At 42.6% G+C, this 14,586-nt stretch overlaps 2 non-coding genes across 2 annotated transcripts; both read right to left on the bottom strand.

Moving 5' to 3' along the window:
• Positions 1-1,993: 1,993 nt before the first annotated feature.
• trnay-gua (transfer RNA tyrosine (anticodon GUA)) lies at positions 1,994-2,084 on the bottom strand. The gene is given in 2 exon segments: positions 1,994-2,029; positions 2,048-2,084. It is a non-coding gene; the product is annotated as a tRNA-Tyr (tRNA).
• Positions 2,085-5,595: 3,511 nt separating this feature from the next.
• Positions 5,596-5,669, bottom strand: trnat-ugu (transfer RNA threonine (anticodon UGU)). Its single transcript has one exon. It is a non-coding gene; the product is annotated as a tRNA-Thr (tRNA).
• Between the last annotated feature and the right edge of the window lie 8,917 nt (positions 5,670-14,586).

Here is a 14,586-nt window from a genome sequence, read left to right as displayed (position 1 = left end):
CCCACTGGAACACAAACTGGGAGTCATCAGGACCCTGCAGCACAGAGCACAAACTGTACTAACCAGCTCAGAGGGGAAGAAGAAGGAGCAACACCACATCAGGAAGGCCCTGCAAACCTGTGGCTACCCGAAGTGGGCACTCATCAAAGCCACTAAAACAAGACCCCCCAACAACAAGAAGAAGCACAACAACCGGCGGAGAAAGAACATCTCCATTCCATATGTGTCAGGAGTATCAGAGAAACTCTGCAGGATCTTCAAAGGACACTCCTTTGAGGACAACAATGTCCACATTTTAGACAGGGAGGAAAGGTGGTATGAAAGAGGAGTCAAGGAAGCATCTATGTTAAGCTGGAAAAACCTTCCCTTAACAGAGGTGGTGGCCTCAGACATCATCTTTCTACCACATACAATACAGTGATTCCATCCATTCCAGGAAGTTTGCACATACTCACAGCAAGAACAAAGGGCTGTCAACCAGCCCCCCTCCGGCAGTCTCACAGTCGTTAGCCAGTCGTTAGACACACCTGGCCCAGGCAGCCATGGAAACATTTAGTGCTATTGTTTGTGAGTTTTACCCAGACCCACCCACTGAGGTCTGCAACCACATATAAACCATGTTTCCCCACCAAACAGTTAGAACTGATGAAGCTGCTTGGATGAGCAGCGAAACGTCTTCAAGAAAACTCTACAAGTCCAGACGCCTTGCTTCAATCTTCTCTACGTATTAACATATCATATTTTCACAGCAGTTTTAAGGTGTGTACATACTCCTAAAGGTTAAATTAATAATTTTTGTTGGTGCAGTAGTCAGCGCGCATATGAGAAATATTCTCACTAACATACTGCAATGTAGATGTCTTTGTTAAAAAAAGGACCATATTTCACTTGTTTCTGAGCAACCACAGCCGCAGTAGGCAGCGCGTCAGTCTAATAGGTTAAAAAGAGTAGTAGCCAGCACGTATACGAGACATATTGGCACTAACATGGGCACTGTATATGAAAAAAAGGCCTTAAACTTCCTGGTATTGTGTTCACAATGGTGGCATTGATCCCCAGCCTCTGTCACACAGTCTGTTCAGTGTGGGGCCCCTTAAGGTCTGTGTTCCACACATGCACAATGGGTAGGCAACCACCGGATTGTATAGTAAGCACTGACAGACACCTGCTTTTATGGTCATTTCCTCTGTAAATTAGCTTGTTGATGCTACTATGTAATATTATGTACCTGTAAATGGTGAGTGTGTGTACTCTTTATTCAATGCTGTCTCTAAACGTTGTGCCCCGTGTGAGGGTTGAACTCACGACCTTCAGATTATGAGACTGACGTGCTGCCTACTGCGCCAACGAGGCCCAAAAAAAGGGGCGTATGGTCTTTTTTTTTTTTTTAAACAAAGATCTACAGCAGGGGTCTCAAACTCAACTTACCCGGGGGGCGATGGGGGTCGAGGCTGGGCCGCATCAAGTATTCCACAAAAAAGCATTCAGATATTCCAAAATACAACTGGTCCGATCTTCTCAATCTTCCAGGTCAGAATAGGGATGCAAATTATCGAGGAATTCATTAATCGTAAACTGATATGCAGCGATTTCCCCTCAGTTTCACTAAGATTAAAAGCTAAACATTGTTTACTAAATAAAAACTGCATGTCATATTCCTTAATGAGTGATTTGCTGTACCATTGGGGTCAAACAGGCTGGTTTGTTTGTAGGTGATTTTGTGTTTACAGATGCAGAGCTAGCAAATTTTAAAAAGGCTCTATCGACTTGCTAAAGGTAAGATTTGACCAGTCAAGGATTCTAATGACTACATAACACATCCTTTATTACATAAACGTGTTGTAAACACATGCATTGAACAAATGCACTTCAGATAAAAAATCAAATCAGATAAAAATCATTGTGACATATATGTCACATCGGCCCTTTAGCCAAAAAACCAGTGAAAAAATGATGTGACATTATGATGAAACTCTCGAGGGTTAAAAGTCACTCCTTCGAGCCGGATTTGAACCAGCGACCTAAGGATTTCAGTTTTATTGTCTCACTACAGTCCTCCGCTCTACCAACTGAGCTATCGAAGGGTGGGCTGAGAAAGAAATGCCCGAGCACAGCCGAGCGTTCATAGTTGACTCAAACACAGGTCATCTGTGCTTGATTTGAAAGTCAGGAATGTGGATTGGATTTGTGTGTTCATAAAGACCTGAAAAAAATCAGACAAGATTTTCATTATCCTGGAATGCAGCTTAAGACTTTGTGGCAGTATGACCACTTTACATCTTGACCATACTAGAATAGAATAGAATAGAATAGAATATATACTTTGATACTCTCACAACGCTCCTCAAGGTAAAACGTCTCTAAGATGTCAAACTTGTGCAAAATATTGTCCATAACCAGATCAAAAGTGTTTTTTTTCTTTGTCAGAACCTGAATGTTTATTATTATTTCTGTTTATTAGAACTTTAATGTTGGTTTAGGTCCTTTGGTTGTTCCAGGGTTTAGATCTTTCCATCAACACATTAGTCAGGGCTCTTGAGAGCAGGTATGGACTGGCCATCTGGCATACCGGGCAATGCCCAGTGGACCACATTTTTGGGTTGGGGATGGCATAATGTAATCAAAAGTTAGGGCTGAAACAAACCGGTATTTTGGTACTCAGATACTCGCCGATTATTTTTGCGATTATTCAAGTACTCGGATCACGCGTAAATGTCATCGTTTTCCCAATAGAAACAGCTGCAGCGTCAATGCTTCAGTCTAGGGCTGGGCGATAAAAATGATAACGATAATTATCGCGATATAACTTTTTTCAATAACAATATGACAAAAGTTCGATAATGCTCAATAAATGTGTACACGTTGTGTGACGCTGCACATGCGCATTGCATGCTGGGCTCTCGAGTGCTACATGTGGAGCTGCACCGTCACTGTGAGGAGCTGTGACTTGGAGGAGTGGTGAGAGAAAAATTAACAGCACAGACAACGTGGAAGACACAAAACGTCTGTAGTGTGGAGATATTTTGGCTGTTTTGTTTTTGTTTGTTTAAATTATACCTAAAGCACTTAGACCTTGCACATGCAGCCACGCTACTTTTTTATGTTTTATAACATTATGTGTTTTATTATTATGTGTTTTATAATATTCGAAGTCGACAAAAGCATGTTTTACAAAGTCGCTTACGGTTCAACTTTTGTTTTCTCCGAAAAGAGGACACTTTAGGCTTTCTATTAGTATACTCCGCCATGTCTCTGTCTTGTTTACAGGCTGTGTCTATGGGAAAGTCAGTGTCCAATCGGACGATGGAACAAGATCACAAGGTGCTCAAACTCCAATTGTAGAGCTTTCCGCTCTCACATGGTATATCAAAGATGGTTGATTCGACAGGAGACGTATCACCCCTGACTAGCTGGGTCGTCTACACGGTTGAAAAGCAGCTCTGAATGCAATAATAGATGCGTACCCGACCGTTATCTCACCACAATTAACCATCTGGTTTCTACAAACTGTTCTCCTCTAAATGTGAAATAAATATAGATTTTACTTATCGTGTTAATTATCGATATCGACTGATATGGAAATAAATTATCATGATACATTTTTTGCCATATCGCTCAGCCCTACTTCACACCGCAACCTCCTCCATACCCGGCGCCAAAACCGTGTGTCTATGTGTCCGACCTGCAAACTGCTCACTCGCGTTTCGAACCCAGGACCTCTTGAACCCAAAACACTGATCATCCCACTGCACCACAAGAGAATCATTCTCAATGATGTCACTAACGAGTCGTCGAATGCTAAATTAGTTATCAATGCATTTTGCATTGGAATATTACTCGAGTAATCGTTGCAGCCCTAAAAAAAGTACATCATAGATATTTTCTATCAACCACAATGGTATTTGAGATGTTAGTATTAGTATTAGTATTAAATAACAATGTTGGTGATATAGCAGTATACAAAAGGGGTACTGGGAAACTCACTCTAAGCTTGAACTTGAAAACTTGAGAGCTCTGCTTTGTGTCCATTTGTTCCTCCAGTTCTCCCTCAACAACATGACTGTAAGGAGAAAGAGATCCTGTCTGACCAGCAGCTCTGTAACCAGGAAAAAAAATCCAGTCTGGACCATTTTGCACCGTTTGTCATCCAATACAAAGAAGAGCTCAACCATCAGGACCCACTGCTGACACCTGAGATAAAGTTACACAGAACAGGTAAGTGAAACTGCAAACAAGCAGTGAATCCAGTGACTCATGCAGGATCCTATTCAGTTCTGTGCAACGTTTATATTAAGCTTAATGATCAAAACTGTTAAACATGTTTTCTTGTTCTAACCCTTTAGATCTCACTCAACAACACAATTTTAAGGAGAAAGAGCGGATTCTAGCTGACCAGCAGCTCTGTAACCAGAACAGGAACAGCAGCCTGGATTGGGAGGAACCAGAACTCCCACAGGTTAGAAAGGAACCGCATGTTCTCTCCAGCAGTCATGAGGAAGAGCAGCATGAACCGAGAGAGGAGACTGAGCCCTCTATATTGACTGTTGCTAATGAAAGGAACTATATTGAACTAGAACTAAGCTGTGACAGGATTGTCTCTCACAACTCTCCTCCAGGAAAAAAATCTGTAAAATGTAAACCTGGTAGAAAAGGTGAGAAGCCATTTTCTTGCAGCACATGTGGCAAATGCTTTTGTCGAAATCATGACTTAGCTATTCACATGAGAACCCACACAGGTGAGAAACCACATTGTTGCAAAACATGTGGGAAATGTTTTACTCAAAATGGTAGTTTAACTGCCCACATGAGAACCCACACAAGTGAGAAACCACATTCTTGCAAAACATGTGGGAAATGTTTTACTCAAAATGGTAGTTTAACTGTCCACATGAGAACCCACACAGGTGAGAAACCACATTCTTGCAAAACATGTGGGAAATGCTTTACTCAAAATGGTAGTTTAACTGCCCACATGAGAACCCACATAGGTGAGAAACCATTTTCTTGCAAAACATGTGACAAATGTTTCAGTCAAAAAAGTAACTTAACTTTCCATATGAGAACTCACAGATGAGAAGCCATTTTCTTGCAAATTATGGTGGAAATGTTTTAGACAAAATAGTGTTTTAACTGTCCACAAGAGAACCCACACAAATAAGTCAAGTGTTTGCCAAACAGGTGTGACCAACTGAACTATTTGTTTAATGTTCTTTGGTAGGTTTTATTTCTGTGTACTATTGAATGTAAACTGACAGCTGAGATCTGTCATGTTGATTTGTGTGTATGTCGAAAAAACATTTTTTTATGCAACCAGTTCAATGAATTGGTTTCCTGAATGAATTGTTAAATAATTTATATAAAACTATGTTTTTTTTTATTTTAGATACTTTAGTAATCCCAGAGGGAAATTCTTTAAGGCTGCTGCCAAGCAGTGTCATACAATGACTAGCAAGGTGCGCCACAGGCTAGGGTGAAGTGTTTTGCCCAAAGACACACAACATTGACTTTAGGGAGGAGTTGGGATTGAACCACCAACCTTCCGGTTATTGGACAACCCTGCTATACCACTGTGGCGCTGCTGCCCCGAAAACACAAAGGCAGTGCTGGGATTTGAACCCAGGGTCTCCTGTTTACAAGACAGGCGCTTTGACCAACTAAGCCACAGCGCCTTCAGGTATATCAGCTGTATCTCAGAATGTGATGGAGGTAAAGCATGCTGGGACATGTTCAATCAATTGTACTGCATTTCTGCAGTATCATTTCCTTAACATAGCATGTAACACTTGATAGCCCTGATTGTCTGTAGACAGTTGTCAATTAATAAATTCAAATTAATTCTATAATACCTGACTTATTTTTCTACGAAGGTTTGCATTTTGAGACTGTTTAAACAAGAGAGAAAAGTGTGACAATGTGCTGCTATGTGGTGGCAGGGCAGCAAGTAGGTGGGCCCTGGTAAGAAAAAGAGGGGCTGCCCAGCTGTAGCAGTGGTGTAAAACACTGACCCTGGCGAGACAGGGGGCTAACCCGGCACAAGTAGGCACACACACACGGCCAGGTGCCATGGATGGACAGTGGCAGAAGATTAAAAGATGAGTAGCAGTCAAGGAGGGGCTTGATGGCTTTAGAAGGAAGGGATTATGCCTTGTTTTTGCAACCGGTTGCTGACTCAGGTCTTCTCGTATCATTTTTGATCTGCAATAAAGACTCTGACTCTGAGTTTGCCTGTCTACAGTTGTCTTTGTGACTGTTGGTTTTGTAGATGTGAGCTTTATTGACCTCAGTTCTCATATTTCAAAAGAATTTACAGAACAACAACAATTTGTTATATCTTTCATCATTATTTCAGGTGAGGGAAATGAGGAAATAGTTCTTAGAAACGACACAATTTATTAGCCTCTGTCTAGCAACTTGGCAGAGCTCAACTCATCCTCATACAGGGGCATACTCAACATTACATGCTTACGTACAACGTAACTATGGTTACCCGTAGGGACCAAAATACATAACAATTTGGACTACTGGTAAATGATGGCTTTAGAGGACCTGCACAGCTCAGCTGAAATCATTCAGACCTCAGTGCTACATATGATGGTATCATTTGATGGACTGTGTAGTCCTGTTTGGATGTCAGATTTTATAAGGTCCATAGCTTCTGTTTTACAATGTGTTATTTTTGGCCCACAAGCTAAACAGAACCAGAAGTGCAAAAATTGACTGATGAAAATGATATTGAGCATTTCCTTACCTCTTTTCACATCTGACAACATCATTTCACAGACACTTTGTGATGAAATGACGTCAGCACAGTGTGTGTAGTGTGTACTTGTAACATCAGCTAGACCCATGTAGAAGGCAGATGTGGACTTTTGTTCAATAAGTGTCTTTGACTGCTGAGATTTTCAAACAGGTCTCTGAATAATAGGAGGAGGATCCTGCTGTGAGCTCCACTGGAGACACTGCTGCTGCTTCTTACTTCTTGGACCACCCGTTATTAATACATTGTGTTGAACAGGTGTACATAATAAAGTGTCTGCTGGGTGTAATGTTGTTATTACTCCCATCAGTGTTTTACAAAATCTTCTCATATGTCCTGTTCTGTTACCAAAAAAGTCCAAACAAAACAACAGTGTGTTTGGGAGGTCTCACAGCTTGTTCTCCTCCTCTGAGCACAACTTTTTTTCTGGGGTCATATTTAAATACTGTTGTGTGATTGGTCAGAATTTTGGAGTGGGTGTAGTGATTGGGGAAAAGTGGAAAAGCCTCTCCACTAACTGAGAATCCACACAGGTCAAACAGTACTGTCTGCCAGACCTCTGGTTCAGTCTATTATCATGCTAGGCGCACGTACACGCCCACCTCTGAACATTATCAGCTTGTTACACATTAAGGAAACTGGTGTTTGGGCAAAAAAGCAAAACCATGGAATCATGAATAGTATCAACATAGTATCAATCTTCCTCCTCCTCCTGAAATGACTGCAAACCTGATGCTCAGCTTCTTTGTCTCCAGGAGTCCTAATTCAAAGGGACTGTTTTCATTTGTTGATGTTTACATGTAGAATGTGTGATTTATGATGCTGCTGCTCAGATGTTTTCATGATGTTTTACCACGATTAAAGAACACGGTGATGTAGTGACTTGTTATATTTAATGTAAGTACTAAATGGTATTAAATACTAAAGTGTGGAATGAGAAGAGACTCATGTGTCTGCATGTCAGTAACACAAAAGAACAGCTTAGCAGAACGGTTGTCATGTGATTGAGGTTTGACTGAGAGCTTGTTCATTCGAATCAATGAATTGCTAAGAATGTGAATCAAATAAGAATGAATTTTGGAAAACAGTATTTTCTTTAAATACACAGCAAAAATAAACAAATAGCATGCAGACATGAAAGAAATGACACACTGCTGTAACAATGGCTGCTTCCTCTCACACAGCCACCCTGTGCTTCTGTGTTGGTCATCAGCCATTACGGGGACATTTGATTTCTTCCCCAGGATCCTCCACTAACAGCTGCTCAGCATCAATCCGAGTAAGAAAAAACACAGTGTTTAGTTGTATGTGTGACACATCACGTGTGAAATGATTTGTCCTGTCAATAGTTATCTTCTTCTCTGACAGCCGTCGTTGGAGGGCCTCGTTCAGTTCTCTCAGTTATTCTTCGTTCTCGTGTAACTGCTGTGTAAGAAGAGCCATTTCCTTTTCCATGGCCTCGAGTTTAAGAGCACGTCTTGTTAATATGTCCACAACTTTACATTCAATCTCTACAAGTTGCCTGCGGAGGTCCTCCCTGGATACAGCAGGGTCACAACAGCTGTCCTATAACACACACATGCACGTTAGTGTGATGACAAAAACAATCATTTTACTGAAGTGTGAGGTTGAAATAACTCACCATGAGACGTTGGATGAGCTGCATAACCTCCAGGCTCTCAGGAGACTCTAATTCTTCTAGTGAGAAGTCCATTATCTATGAGGACACACCAGGAAGATCCTGAAGCCGAGTGTGTAACAATTTACATCGTAACAGCTCAGAGTGAAAACAACATGAAACTGAAGTTGTGCACATGATTTTGATCAAACAGTGGAATAAAACTCAGTGTTCAGTAAATTAGAAAGCACAGAGGCAACAGTCACAGGTCCACAGGGACCAGGGTCAGGATGAGGTCTACATCTGGGTTTGGATTTCACATGATAACACTGTGCCCAGTTACACATTGAAACTTGAAATAATAACACAAAACAGTGAGGGGCACTTCCTGCACTTTTGGACATTAAACAGTGAACAGTGCAGCTTTCTGAATAAAGTACACTGTCTGATGATGGAGCTGTCCTCTGTGTCCTTACTGCAGGTGGACTCTGTAGCTCTCAGCACTGCTTCACCTTTCAGACAAACTTTCTACTGCCTCTATAATCTAACCAACATTGCATGGAAACACTAGCAAACCTCTGGTAGCTGTGTCATGTTATTTTAGACCCTGTTCACACAGATTCGCTGGAATCTGGCTAAGCTCTGAACGCAAATGCAGCTAGCGACTCCCGCTAGCACCGTCAAACTTCCAGGTTCACGGGGAGGGTATCCAGGCCGCGTACAAAAGCACTAGAAAGGAATAAACTAGTTACACTAACCAGGGACTCACATTTCTAACTTTACATGCAGTTCTAGAGGAAAAGACCAGAATAATGCAGAGCTGCTGAAACTTACTGTAGTCCTGCTGCAGTGGATCCACACGTCCTGCTGGAGAGTTGTCTGTAGCAGTCAGACACACACTGACTCGTACTGTTAGATTCACTGAGAGGAAGTTTATATTTCACTTTGAAGCTCCGCCCTCTGTTTGTATCAACCCCCTCCCACCAACATGGAGGCCATGCTGGCACCATGTTGGCACAGAAAATTACATTGTTTGTACATTTGTACATTGTCAAAGCACATTGTTTACATGAATAATAGTTGTGTATCGTTGTATATTTAGTCAGGTCATGTCAGGACTTTGTCCTGTGTAACTGCACTGATGTTGAGTTCAAACTGATTTGTGGGCATTTTGTGAGAATCACCAACCAGAAGTGAAACAATCAGTGTAAGTGTGAGGATTTAGCTGCAGCTGAGTCACAGGGTGGACCTGAAGCAGCTCAGTCGCGTCATTGGTCACTGCTGAAGATGACATGAACTGTCTGAAGTCACACAGTCTGCTGGTTTGTTGTGCTGCTGTTGTGTTGTGTAAAATTTGGACTGTCAGGTGAGTGCTTACCCAGGCTGGGCAGACATGTTGGATTTTGTTCAACAACTGACAACGTAAATTATGAACACAAAGAAAAATCAGTGTGTTATCTAAAATAGAAAAACACAGACGTTCAGAGAGTTCCTCAGTTTGTCTGTTTATCGCCGTCTTTGTGTGAACGTGGTTTGAGTCTAACAGGCAGGATCCAGGAGGAAAGTCAGCTTTGTGAGTAAAGCTGGATCCATACTCCGCGAGACAAAGACATTTTCCCCCCCTGCAGACGTTACGCCTACAAAATGACGTCATTTTTTGTCTCTGACCGCCCGCTGTTCCGCACTCTTGTGCACAGGGTCCGGGCCGAACTTTGTCTTTCAAGGCTGTGTGGCAACCATGCTGTGATTGGTCGGAATTTATTGTGGGCGTGATGAAAGTGGAGAAGCGCAAGACACTCTCCAGGTATATAGGTAGGTGTATAAACAGCACTGATTCAACAGATTTAGATAAGACCATACCGGTTTTGCATGATGAGCAATAAAAGAAAGAAAGAAAGGCAAGTCAGGGTGATTTGTCACCAATAACTCCAGACAGCCATTCACACATACCAGATGGTGACTGTTATTACCATTCTATATACTCCAACATACCCGGGCATAATAGGCTCGTTAACAGTGTCTGTATATCTTTGCTATTGTTACTTTTAATGTCGCCTCTTCACAGTTCATCACCGGACAGTTTGAAGTATCGCAGGCACATTGGAACACAGTAGATGTGCAAATGTGGTCATAAAGGCACAAACACTGAATCTTTGCTATTGTTACTTTTAATGTCGCATTTTCACAACTCATCGCCGGACATCTCACGCTGTTGCAGGCACCCTCTCTCAGTAAAGTCTTTCCTTATAGTTTAGTGGGCGGGCCATATGAGGAGTTCTGCACACACACGTCTCGCGGAGTATGGTACCTCAGTGCGGAAAAGACCTTTTTTTTTACCACTCTTACCACCCGTGGAGCGCGTTCTCCGCTCTTTGTCTCGCGGAGTATGGAACAGCCTTAAAGAAGTGATTGTGTATTCCTGCTTGATGCACTAAGCAGGCTAAATGCTACAGAAGTGGTAACTGTGTGTGATACATGTGTCGGGTTGTTGTGTTCATCATAGTGACAGCATCATTTGTCTTGTACACACTGTTGTTAGCAGTTGTGTGTAACATACAACATGTTTCTAGTGAAAACAGTTGTTGTGTGCTTGTGTTAGTAGAGCAGACATGATATATACATGATACATGTTATTGTTGACATGGTCAGCCTTCACTTCAGATGCAGGACCTGCATCGAGCCTGGTCAGTATCCAATGAGACATTTGACACAGATGGACATGATAAGAAGCTGCAGCTGTTTCACATTTGTCTCCTTTGTCCAGCTGATTAGCCGTTCACACTGGAACGTTAGCAGCAGCAGCTGATGTGCATTTGAATGGTGTCTGCACAGACACACTCTACATGGACACAATGCTGCTCATCATGTCAAAAATGTCTTTGTCTGTAGGACTGAAGACAGAAGGACACAATAGTTTCTGATGGAAATGTTTCTTCAGGACAGTCGGTCAAAGCTGAGTGCAGTACATAACACAACAGTACCACACAGAGTTCAGACTGCAGCTGCAGCAATGTGTTGTGTAGCTGACCTTGTGTCTTAAATGTAGTTTAACAGAAGGCTGTGTAAATGCTCTTCTGCCATGATTCCAATCAAAGACTGTGACTGTCCTGTTAGTGTGGCCCCAGCCTCATTCACCCTCTGATGGAGACTCATGAAGCAGCTGCTCACTGCCTGTTCACCTGCAGTCAGTCATCAGATGGATCCATGCATGTACTTTAGCAGCTAGGAGTGTAAACAGCCCCATCTCCTCTGTCTTCTATTGGTTGTGGACTGTGTGGCTGCAGATGGTTTTTATTTGTTTATGGACAAAGTCAAAGGCTTCAAACACTTTCTGTCTGAAGTAACATTACTCATTGTAGACAATTACACTGAAATGATGATTCTGCATTTGAATCTGCCAGCGTCCCTCAGGAGACCTCTCTGAGCTCATCCCGCCTCTTGAGGACGACTATTCTGATGAAGAAGACGAGGATGAGGGGGAGCCGTTCGGCTTGCAGGAATTCTTGGTGGCCTGGTGGGATGATGAAGACTTTCCTCCACTCTTTGGTCACAGGGAGTTTGGTGAGCAGGGGGAGGAGGTCGACGTGGAGGACTGGGACAGTGAGGATTCTGCCTATGGTAGCATGACCGATGACTCTGAACTCTCAGAGGATGAAGATGATGGGGATGACATGCAACCTCTGTCTCCCTTCCAGCAGGTCCTCTTGGAGGACGTCTGGGAGACGTGAGATTGACGATGATGTCTCCATCATTTCGGTCTCTGGTGTTCATGAGGTCGCTCCTGCCACTCCTCTGGTCCACTTTGACTTTGGAAGCTTTGGAAGCATCTCCCCTGAGGAGCCTGCTACCAAACGACCAAAGTTGGACCTGCCCCAGGACTCCATGCCCTCCACTTCAGGCCTCAGCTCCTCCTCAAACCGGAGACCCGCTCCGTCAGCCTCAGGCTTTGGTCCTAGATGGTCTTGTGACACTGGGATTGTCAACAATTTATCATATATATAAATGGTAAAAGAATAATTACTTGATGTAATGTTCATCTATGTATTTATATTGGATAATGATCACTGCTATTTGGGTCTTTTGTACTAAATGTGATGCCGTCTAGCTCCGCCCTGCTGAGCACATAAGTATAGGGTTATAGCCTGTGGGAACAAATAATTTATTTATAAACAGGCGCTAAAAGTTATAAGTTCATTCACAAGTATATACCTATATATACCTGGTAAATAAAAGTTATTCATTCGGCGGAGAAGTTGATGTATTTTCTCAGACCAGGCACAGTTGGCCATTTTAAACTGTAAGTATGTCAACACTACACAACCTGCACAATAGGGTATTTACTTATACCCTAACCCTAATATACCCTTTGATGCGTGACTCGTCTCGCAGTTTTGAGTCAATCCACACATGTACATCAAATCGACCGGCTCGGTCTGGAATAGCGTGCTATGACTAGGCTTTGTTTTGGTAGTGATTGGACAGACGGTGTGTGAGAACCGCCCCCAAAACTAAACTGAATTCTTCCCATAGGAAATACAGGGAAAACAGCCAAGTTTGAACCGGCATGTGAACTAGCTTCTCTGATTACATCATCTAAGATGGCCGCTCCCATTAACAATGAATTGGGCTAATTTAAACCAATATAACTACACTGTTCAGGCCGCCAGTGGCTTCTGATCACTGACAGGTGAGCTGAATAACACTGATGACCTGGTTACCATGGTAACTGTCAGTGGCTGGATATATGAGGCAGCAAGAGAACATTTGTGTGTCTAACATGGACTGAGGGTCATGGTCTGGGTACTTCCTGGTTGTTGTTGTTGGTCTTTTTCTCCTTCTTTGTGTGTGAGTGAAGGGGTGAATGTTTACTGCTGTATTAGCTGCAGTACATATTCATGAAAGGATCTGATTCTTCAGCATTGAGCTGTGTGAGTGCTGCTATCAGGAAATCAGAGTTAAACAGTGAGAGCAGAAATCCCCCAGAGGGCTGGACCTGACTGCTGTCCTGATAAAGACATGAGCAGAGACATGAGGAGGACTGTCTGGAGGACACACAGAGTGGACATGGGTCACAGAGTGCTGCTGCTGTTTGTGTCTCTGCAGCATGGGCAGCTGCTCCTGCTCCACTCGTCACCGGCTGATTGTTCACACCTGTGATCAGTCATCAGCCAATCCTGCTGCAGCTTCCATCTAGTATATGTGTCCAATGGAAGCTGAGCAACATGTCAGCTACACACATAGAAACACTACACATAGTTTGTCAGCATGTATTATAACAATCCCCTCTTTTCCTCCTTCACCCGTTATCAGCAGGAAGGTTCTCCCTTATGAGCCGGGTCCTGCTCAAAGTTTCTTCTTGTTAAAAGGGTTTTTTTTGTCTTGCCACTGTAACCCAGGTTATTTGTACTTATGATGTATTTCTGTTTTTCTTTATTTTCTTCATTACGTACATTTTCCGAGTGTGCCTTGAACGCAGCACTGGCGAGCTTCCCGACAGGCAGGGCCGCTCGTGGCGTAGGCAGTATAGGACAATGCTAAGGGCGCCGTACATCCAGGGGGCGCCAGAAATGGAGCAAGACAAAAAGTGCAACTTCCACTAATCTTAAAACTAGTTGGTATCATGTCTTCAGAAAAGAACAAGGCCACATTAATTTAACTGCATAGCAAAGCCTACTAAGTAGTAGTAATAACAACAATAATAATAACAGCCTACTTTCTGAAGACCCCCCTCCTCCTCTGAATAATGGACTTTACCTGCTACACGGTGTTTTGATTGGTCAACAAGCCACAACATGTCAAAACGTCCCGAGCTGTCTGGTGCAGAGGAGGAAAACAGCAGAGAAGACAGAGGTAACGTTGCAGTAAAGATTATGTCAATTATATTATTTTGCTGTTGCAGAACGATGATTAATAACGTTATTAACAATTACATATCATGGTTTGCTAATCAATAAATAGCCAGCGCTATCTGCTAGTTTTAACGCCAGCTAATGTTATGGAGGGGTCTAGTTGTTATGGAAATAGTCATGACACTCCCCATCACTCCTTCCTCAGGCAAACGTGTAAACGTATTCAGCGGGTCTTATAAAGTTAATTTACATGATTGTTTTCCCAGCTTGTAATAGTCCATCAGAATGCTCTACTTAGCTGTGAGCCTGTAGCTGTTTGTTGTGTTACAGTTCATATTGTCTAAAGTGTGCACATCAGTGTT

The sequence above is a fragment of the Parambassis ranga genome, unplaced genomic scaffold (assembly GCF_900634625.1).
Source record: "Parambassis ranga unplaced genomic scaffold, fParRan2.1 scaffold_22_arrow_ctg1, whole genome shotgun sequence".
Taxonomy (NCBI): domain Eukaryota; kingdom Metazoa; phylum Chordata; class Actinopteri; family Ambassidae; genus Parambassis; species Parambassis ranga.
Note: the sequence above shows the minus strand (reverse complement) of the source record. Positions and strands in the feature narration are given on the sequence as shown.